We start from the raw sequence: 10,345 nt of genomic DNA on the forward strand, positions 1-10,345 counted from the left end.
GGTGGTGGTTGTGCACACCTTTAATCCCAGCACTTGGGAGGTAGAGGCAGGCGGATCTCTGTGAGTTCGAGGCTAACCTGATCTACAGAGTTAGTTCCAGAACAGTGAGGGCTGTTAACAGAGAAGCCTTGTCTCAAAAAGATGCCACACAACTTTAATCCCGACACTCAGGAAGGAGAGACACTCAGGAAGGTGGATCTCTGAGTTTGAAGCCAGAGCCAGTTCCAACACAGGGTCCAAGGCTACAGAGAAACCCTGTCTCAAAAAAAAAAAAAATACAAAATGGAGGAAGAATCTCTGCACTGTCTTGCCCCATCACAGAGTAAAGGCAGCCCTTGGGAGGAAACTGGAAGATGGCGCAGAAGAGACTTACAGGAAAGTTTAGAGGAAGGTTGATGCATCTTGATGGGCTCAGAGTCAGTGAGTCAGAGTGAGAGAAGGCCCACTAACTGCAAAATTTAAGAGTTCCCACTCCATAGATAAATTCATCATAGTTTAGCTTGTTAATCTGTTTAAAACAAAGATTCATATATCCCAGGTTGACTTTAAATTAGATACAATGCTTCCATCCCCCAAGTGTACACCATCATACATCATCATTATTTATACCCAATAATGCTTAAGCAGGCATGGACAGTCTTGTAATCTACTGGCCTGGCCTGTCACCTGGGTAGCCTGTTCCTTTAAGAGACAAGCTCCGCCCACTCCCAACCCCCCCCCTTCTGCTCTCTTCTCCCCTTCCCTTACCCCTCCATGACCCACTAAATCAACTCTAGGCCTCAGGTGGTCCATCCCTCGTGGGACCGGTCCCCCACCATCTCTCTATAAATGATAACATTGGTGCATGACTCAGCCAGGCTCTCTCCATGTTCCCTCCTGCCTGTGGGCAGCCCGGCTAAGGACACATGGGAACCTTGAATTTGGATCACTTTCCAACATCCTGTGCCTGCTCCTGAAAGACCTGGATAACTCCAGGTATTCCCCAAAGAAAGCCCTGGATAAATCCAGGTCCCCCCCCCCCCCAGAAGGAAGAAAATAGTCAAAAATCCAAGCAGGAAGAGAAGAATCAAAAGTCTAGGATTTAGCTGAAGATAAAGTTAGATTGTGATCTTGGGAATAATCTTGAGAAACAAGGAGTTTCTGCCTTGTGATTGTCATTGTACTGTGTTTTGGGAACTAGCTGGTTATGACCTTGGGAGTGGTCCTGAGAGGCAGGGAGTTGCCCCCTTGTGATCTTCACTGGTATTTTCAGAATTTTCTGTGACACACTCCCTGCCGATTCCGGATCACTGGGCTGTGGTTTCTTCCCTTAAAAATCGGTTCTCCCAGTCACTCGGGGTCGAACTCTTCCGCTGCATGGGTTATGAGTCTCGGCCCCAGTGCACTGGTTCCCGTCTCATCTCATCGATTAAAGCCTTGTGTGATTGCAGCAAGGACGGTCTCTCGTGAGTTACTGGGGGGTCGTGTTATCCCGAGACTTGAGTGAGAGTCTCCCTAGCACTGGGGGTCTTTCACTCCATTGCTTCAAATGGTAAGGTCCTCTTCTCCAAGTCAGCTTTCACTGATATTCATCTCTGGTTATGCCCCACACCTAAGGACTGAGATTTGGCTCCTCACTGCTCTGACTTTTGTCCTCTCTCAGGCCACTCAGAGTGGTCCTATCTGGTCCCCAATTCCTGTACCGCAGGGTCTCTAATTGGTTTGACCTAGTTGAAATGGATTAATAAAAAATGCCACAGATCCCCAAGTGGCTGCAGTGGCAAAAACACTGCAAGTCAAGAGGCGGCAGTGAACAGTGGGTCCCAAGAGCAGCCAGTCCTAGACAGTTCCCACACAGCAGGGACCAGGAGAGACAGAGGTATGAGTAGGCACACCATGCAGAGTGAGGTTGGTTATGGAAGGGGGAAAGGAGAATGGGAGAAGAGCAGAGAGAGAGAGAAAGGAGAGACGGAAGCTGCCTCTTCGCTAGGGAGATGGAAAGGGAGGAACTCAGGCTGGAAGCTGAAGATCAGCTTGCCTCAGTGGACAGGTGGGGGGGGCTTGTCTCTTAAAGAGACAGGATAGACCATTACAACTTGTATATTATGATTTCAAGGCTGACCACCTAGCAATGGATAACCAATTGGGCAGGGCGAGGGGGCCTCTTCCCTGGTGGAGATCATTTCTCTCAGTTTCAGTATTCCTTATTTCCCTGTAGCTTTTGTTTAGAGTTGAGACTCCATGAAATTTCTGTCTTCCATGTCAGCATGTCTGTTGGTGCTGCCCTTGTTCAGGTCTTGTTTAGGCAGCCATGTTGATGAGTCTGCAATGGGTATAGTTTCTCTGTCATTTCTAGGAGACACAATCTCACAGGAAACTTGCTGTCCCTCTGACTCTTATCATCGTTCCACCTCCCTTCCTCTATGATCTCTGAGCTTAGGTGCAGATCTATCAGTTGGGACTGGGCACTGCACAGTCACGTGTTCTGTTGTGGTTGTCTACAGTTGTCTCTGTCTATTGCAAAGAGATGTTTCTTTGATTGGTGGGGTGAGACCTACCCTTATCTGTGGCTATAAGGACAAATATTTAGACTGGAGCTAGGTATTACGTTGGTTTAATAAGCCGGTGTTGATGTTTTCCTTCAAAATCCATTAACTTCCCTGGGATCGGGTAGTTGGCTGTATTTCCAATACCAGGCATGATTTCCTTCTTCTTAAGCAGGCATTAAGTTCAATTAAAGAGCTGTTCATTACCACAAAGGTATGAGTGTAATTATTCAGCCCATTTAAGGCTGCACTTCCAGGTTCTAAAGGCAGGCATATGCGAACAGGCCCTCGGGTACAAAGGGCCCCACGTGACCCACGTGCGCGCATGCGTGGTTACATCCACTTATGACTCAGCTAAACCCTTGGGCAAATGCGTGAGTCGTCCGTCATCTGCGTCATCAGTGTGACATAATCACGCCAACCCCCTGTGTTCATGCGCTAGGCAGCTTTTAAAAGCTGGATGCGCCATCTTGCGCAGGCGCTCTCTCTCTCTCTCTCTCTCTCTCTCTCTCTCTCTCTCTCTCTCTCTCTCTCTCTCTCTCTCTCTCTCTCTGCATATCAATCACCAGGCCTGTACGCACTCCCCTCTAATAAACTCCTAAGCGGGTTTGTTGGTGTTTCGTGTCTCCTTCTCACTTGTGCCAGGTAATTTCAAAGGGCCACTACTGTACCCTTTGGGACATTGTGACAGGCTGGCCATTGCTGTAATTCATAGGCATCATAGCTGGATGGGGCTATTGGTTGCTTCCCTTCCTTGAAAGCTTGTATGGCTAATTAAAGCTACTCTTCGGGCAGGAGGCTTTCAAGTCCGACTCATCAGCTCTTCTGCGTGTTGGGTATGAAGAAGATGGTGTCTTCAGCTAGAGCGCTTGCCTTCAAGCTCTGGGAGGTAACCACAGGTATCAGCAATGGTGTATAATTTTTTGAGATCCTCTTAATTGAATAACCATGACTAACAACTCAAAAAGAGACTCCTCATGCCTATTACTGGGGTATTTGTTAGACAATCTCTGGCTCTTATAGGGAGCATTGTCAGCCCCAAATGGGGAATTTTTATTTCAACTATTCATACATATGGATACACAGACTTATATGTAGTCTATATAATTTTAGGTAATTATAACTCCACAGCGTTGTATTTTTGTCAAGGCTGGTCCCCAACAGTAGAGGTTACTGCAGAGACTCCTAGCTGGTTTGTGTTCTGAGAACAACTGACTGTTGAGAGTTGAAACTTAGGCAGATATCAATGTCACCTCCCCAGACCTCAGGGCGCACCGTGGATGAGGGGACAGAAAGAATGTAAGACCCAGAGGAAGCGTGGAGTTCCACAGAACACTCTCCTCTGGTCATAATGGAGCCATCGCACTCTTGAACTCAGCTGCTGTGATGATCAGTGCCATCCCAAGACTGGGCCCGACAACATTCTTTTCTTTCTCTTTTTCCTTCAGTTGTTATTACTGGAGAAGGGCACACATGGGAGATCAGTGGGCAACGCTGTGGAGTTGGTTTTCTCCTCTACCTTTATGTAGGTTCTAGGAATCAAACTCTGGTCACCAGGCTTGCAGAGCAAACGCTTTACCCTCTGAGCCACCTCGCAGGTCCTGGACCTGTCAATAGCATGTCAAGCATGGAGGAGGGGGATCACGAGGCCTGATCCCTCCCTAATGCTATAAAAGCAGCTCATGGTTGCTGAGGTCTAGAGAGAACTTCAGTGCTGTAACCCTGCTAAGTGCCCAGGCTCTTGCCAATAACCAGTGTTATTGTGCCTATAAGGAACCCTAATTATAATTAAACTCAGTGAGTCACAAAAAGGAAAAAAAAAGGAAAGAAAGCACATGGCGATATGAGAGGAACAGTAATCACTGCGAGCTGAGGAGAAGGGGAGAGTGACTAAAGAAACATAGTATGGAGCCAGGCCTTCCTTAAAGGCCGCTGACCTTCTGCTCTGGAATGCCCGGAGATCTAGCGGCCTGCAGGTGAGATAAGTACAGGATAGTGCTTCTCTACGCTATTACTATGGGGAAGATGAAATGGTCTTTGATTACTATATACTGGGAAGGACAGACAATGGAAGGAAGTAAAATAATTTTCTTATCCAGCTGTGGAATGCATGGATATTTGTAATTAATACCTTTATGATGTCTGCCCTTAAAACCCCCCTTAACCTCCACTCCCAGACGGCATGCTGCATTGGCTCTAAGGTTGACTTCCTTCTGCTAGCAGTAAGAATAAATTCATTTACTCTAAATTTGAATGCTATGAGCTGCTGGCCTGGCCTGTCACCTAGGTACCCTGTCCCTTTAAGAGAAAAGCCCCGCCCACTCCTAACCCCTCCCCTTCCACTGAGGCAAGCAGATCTCCTGCTTCCTCCAGCATCTCTCTCCTGAAGAAATAACTTGTGCTTTCTCTCTCCCCTTCTCTCTCCCCACTCTGTCTCTCTCTGCCTCTCCTCACTTCTCCCCTTCCTCCTTTCCTTTACCCTCCATAACCCACTAAATAGACTCTATGCCCAAACTCTCTCCGCATAATGTATCTGTCTGTCTCTCACCTGCTATACCCGTGGTGGTGACCCACCAAGGCCTCAGGTTACCTGCCTCCTCGTGGGACCAGTCTTCTCCCCTTATATCTTTAAGAAGAATAACAGTCTCCATTTCTGATTCCTTCCAGTGGTCATGAACAACACAACAGAGACAAGAAAAAATTGTGGAAATAAATATGATCAAAATACAGTATGTACAAGTGTGAAAATTTCATAATAAAACCTATTAATATATACGTAATATAGCCTAATAAAAAACTAGCAGTGGGGGATGGGCATCAAGATGGCCCATTTAGTGAAGGCTTTTGCCACCAAGTTGATAGGTGATTTTGATCTCTAGCTCCCACACAATGAAAGAGAACCAACTCCTACAAAGTCTTCTGACTTCCACACACTAGGGCACATATATACCCACACACCCACGCACACTTTAACTTAGGAAACGCACATCTTTCACTTAAGAAACAAAATTGTTAAAAGAAACCTGGCAGGGTTTTTATAAGCACTGAATAACAAATTCCACGTTAATGGTGGCCACCATCTTGTTACTGCAGTCATTGTCATAGTGAGATGCTGTAGGTTGAGCCCAGGGCTGACCCGGCTCACAAACCTAGTCTGTCTGCTAAAATGCTGACTCCAGAAGATTGTAGGTAACAGTCTGAGATAGGGCAAAGTTAGGGGGACAAGGAGGCAGCAAATTTGTCCTAAACAAAACGATAAACGGATGTGGGTGGGGCCAGTGGCAATGGTCAGACTACTCAGCAGGAGGCGTTCTGCTGCAAGTTGACTACGGAACCCAGAGACTGAGGTTGCCTGGATTTCAAAGCCCAAAGGAGGCTTGGGATTCTGGGCCTAGAAGGTTAGGAAAGCAGGCAAGCCTCAGTTTCCTTCATCTGCTGTCACAGGGCAGAGGTTACGTGTGTGTGTGTGTGTGTGTGTGTGTGTGTGTGTGTGTGTGTGCGCGCGTTACATGTGAAAACCAGAGTTCAACTTTGGCTACCATCCTTATGTGTTGTCCTCAGGTGCCATCTACCCTGTTTTTTGAGGCAGGGACTCTCACTGAAACTGGAGCTCAATGATTTAGCTAGGCTAGCTGGCCATCAATTGTTGTAATATGAGCGGCGGGGCTGCGTTCCCAGCGCCCAGCCGCCCGCATGGGTAGCTTTACCCGAAATAATTACATGGAAACTGTATTCTTTTAAACACTGCTTGGCCCATTAGTTCCAGCCTCTTATTGGCTAGCTCTTACATATTGATCTAACCCATTTCTAATATTCTGTGTAGCACCATGAGCTGGCTTACCAGGAAAGATCTTAACCTGCGTCTGTCTGGAGTGGGAGAATCATGGCGACTCACTGACTCAGCTTCTTTCTCCCAGCATTCTGTTCTGTCTACTCCACCTACCTAATTTTCTGTCCTATCAGGACCAAGCAGTTTTCTTTATTAATTAACCAATGAAAGCAACAGATAAATACAAGACCCACCTCCATCAATCAATCACTAAGGATATACCTGTTCCTTCCTTGATAGTAATGGGATTATGAACTTGAGCCACAAGGCCCTGTTTTTATGGAGGTGCTGGGCATTGAACTCAGGTCCTAACACTTACACAGCAAGTACTTTCTTAACTAAGCCTAGCATTCTGTGTTCAGTTGTGCAGGGATTCAAAGCTCCCCTTTCAGATCATTTGTGATCTTAACCTAGGCACTACGGGCTCAGTCACTTCATCTGTACAAGGATAAAGAGTACAGATTTGCAAAGTTCATCCCTGGAAGGCCTGTGGCACCTGGAAGCAGCGACTCTAAACCATGGAGAAAACGTGTTGTCTTGGCCTCTATGTTCAAACCTTTTGTTTTGTTTGTGTTTTGTTTTGTTTTTCGAGACAGAGTTTCCTCTGTAGCTTTGGAGCCTGTCTTGGAACTAGCTCTTGTAGACCAGGCTGGCCTCGAACTCACAGAGATTCGCCTGCCTCTGCCTCCTGAGTGCTAGGATTAAAGGCATGTGCTACCACTGTCCCACCCCGCTTTAACCTTTTATGCTCTGCCCAGCTCTTAGTCACTAGCGGAAGGCACCTGACTGTATCACTTCCCTATTGCTACATAATCCCTCTTCAGACCTAGAGGCTGAAAGTAACATACTTGTATTTCCCAACAGCCTGTGGTTCAGAAATCACATGGTCTTGTGGTCTCTGCCTGAGGTTTCCACAGCCAAAATCAAAATCCCAGCAAGAGTTCTCCTTTCTCAAGGCTCTGGAGGCAAATTATCTTCTAAACTCAGATTGTTGACAGAACTCCGTGCTGTGTTGTCATAAAACTCGGGGCCCCTAACTGGAGTCAAGCAAGGCCATTCCCAGCCCATAAAGGCCATCTGCTTTCTTGGCTTATGCTCTCTGGAAATCCATCCATAGCAGGAAGAGTTTGTTTCATGGTTCCAAGCTGTCTGGCTCACTTCCTATGTCACCCCCCGCCCCGCTTTTTCTTTTTCTTCACATAGATCTATTGGGCTCTTGAGCTGTCTGTACAAGTGAGGATGACCTTGTCCTTCTGATCTCCCTGCCTCTATCTCTTGAGTGCTAAGATCACACATATATAACACCATGTTCCATCATATGGTACTAGGGATTTTGCTTGTTTGGTTTTGGGTTTTTTTGTTTTGTCTTTCGAGGCAGGGTTTTTTGTGTGTGTGTGTGTGTAGCCCTGGCCATCTTGGAACTCGGTCAGTAGATCAGGCTGGCCTCGAACTTAAGGTCCATCTGCCTCTACCCCCTAAGTGCTAGGATTAAGGACATGTGCAACTATCACCTGACTAGTGCTAGGAACTAAACCCAGGGTTAGCATGTGTTGGACAAATACTCTGCCAACTGAGTTCCATCCCCAGCCTCTCCTCTCTGCTCCATTTTTCCTCCTCTTCTGACTTTCTCTTACCTAATTTTCTGCTTCACCTCTGTTCCTCTTCCTGTAAGAGCACCCTAGACCTTAATAGGTTCCAAGACTTAGCGCAACTGACGCCAGGATGAAAGTAGCATAAAACTCAGCATGGAGACAGTCAGCACCACCTGCCAAAATGAAAACAAAAGCCTAATCCATTAAAGTCCACAATTCTGGGGAAGTCTCCGAATCTGAGGCTCTGTTTCTGGCTAACTATTCTGGTTAACTGAAGTATGTCAACCCAGAATATTGTTTTTGTGCCTAAAAGTTCACCCTGAGAAAGGCTTGGGTCTTCACTGGGATCCCAAATACCCAGTAGAGAAGTCAACTGGCTAATGAAGACTTTCTATTAGCTTAAACTGATGTCCAAGCAGTCTTCTCTGCTGGATACCCCACAACATTCTTCCTTTGAGGGCCTTGTGATTACAAGAATCCCAAGATAACCCTGTTTTAAAGTCAATTGTCTTGGACTTAATTTCAGATGTAAACCCCCTTCCCAGCAGTACTAAGAATGTGTTTGACAAGATAACCTGAAGAAAGGGACCTGTAGATTCTACTGAGTGCCTGTCCCCAAAGGCTCTGCCACCAGTCCCAGCCTTCAGTGTAGCCACTGCAGAGGCAGTGAAGCCAACATCCATGAAGAAGACACCTCACGGGTGCAAAGGCAGCAGCCAGCTGACTCTAGTAGGGCAGACAAACTCACTCTCAAAGTGGGGCCCACAAGGACACAGAGGGCCCTGGGCTTTGGTAAAGCCCACAGGTAGTCAATTACCATTCCAGTATCACGCTTGGGGACGTGCAACAACATTTTTCTTGCTGACTGTATTTAACCCTGCTGAGAGACAAGGACACTTACTCATTATGTATATGAAGAAACTGAGACTCTTAGAAAGCAAGTCATTTGTTCAGGTGACATGGGGATTTGTGGGAGGATTAGAACTACACATTAGTCTCCCAGTGACCAAGTCAGTGCCCTCTACTCTCGCTACTCCAGGGCCTCTACTCTCTGGATGATCTGTAATCATTAAGTCATGAGGCCAGCCCTGGGCCAGTCCAGTATTCAGAGCCTATAAATCCTGCTTCCCTCCAGGAGGCCGAAGTGACAGAGGAATGAGGCAGTCCCGCTCAACTGCGGGGTAGGCGGGCGTTGTCAACAGAAGACACTGCCTTCAGACCAGGGATTTACAAAGAGTAGCCATGCAGCTTCGCTCCAAAGACACTGTCCTCAAAGTAGAGCTCGCTTCCAGAAGGGCATCTGCTTTATCAGAAGTACACGTGCAGGAACTGCAAAGATGGCACAAGTGTGAGGACCAGGATTCGGATCTCCAGAACCCACCAAAACTCAGACAGGAATGGTGCCGTCTGTGTAATGGCAGCATTCAAGAGGTGGACACAGGGGATCAACCATAGCAAGCTGGCAGGCAAGAATCTGGTCAATAAACAAAGCAGATGGATCAAGAAAGACACCTAGAGGCAACTTTGGTCCTCCATACGCATGTGCACACTCACTTACATGACACACCTACACAGACATGTACCCACACTTGAAAGTGCATTTATACAGGTCTTGGATATATGTGTGTGTGTAAAATAAAATACAAGTGCTCTTCAACTTCCATGAGTGAAAACACTATAAATCAATAGTTCAATTTTACTTTATATGCAACTTAGCAACCATCGCAGTTTAGTCTGGCCTACAGGCAATGTGTTCAGAAGACCCACACTGGCCGACAGTTGGGCAAGATCATTTGACAATAAAGTCCATTACATAATAAAGACCAAAACAGCTCACGCAATTTGCCTCATACAGTTTGCTTCAGAATGTCAGCTGCTTCCCTTCAGTATCTCTCAGCTGACAGGAGCTGCAGGTCACTGAAGCTGATGGCCTGGAAAGAGCTCAAAATTCAAAATTAAATCATGGTTTTAACTGCATATTTCCCTCACAGAATCATCAAGTCAGAAGTCCTAAAATGGGAGCCCTTTGTTTAGTATCTGTTCTCGGATCCATGTTCCAGGACCTGTCAGAACTGATAAGTGATTTCTGTGTGGATTTCATGTCTACCTGCTGTCCAGACCACCTGAGAGACATGCGTTTGTCTGGTGAATCCTGGTTTGGTTTTTTTTGTGTGTGTGTGTGTGTTTTTCTGGCAATACTAGACACTGAACCTCGATCCTCATGCATGTTGGGCCATACTCACTGAGATACATCCTTAGCCCTGAGGCTCCTTAAATAGACTTCTGAGAACTGGTCAGACACACTAAGCCAGTGGTTCTCAGCGTTCCTAATGCTGTGACCCTTTTATACAGTACCCCAGTCATAAAATTATTTTCATTGCTACTTCTTAACTGTAATT

Source organism: Chionomys nivalis, chromosome 4, assembly GCF_950005125.1.
Source record: "Chionomys nivalis chromosome 4, mChiNiv1.1, whole genome shotgun sequence".
NCBI classification, from domain to species: domain Eukaryota; kingdom Metazoa; phylum Chordata; class Mammalia; order Rodentia; family Cricetidae; genus Chionomys; species Chionomys nivalis.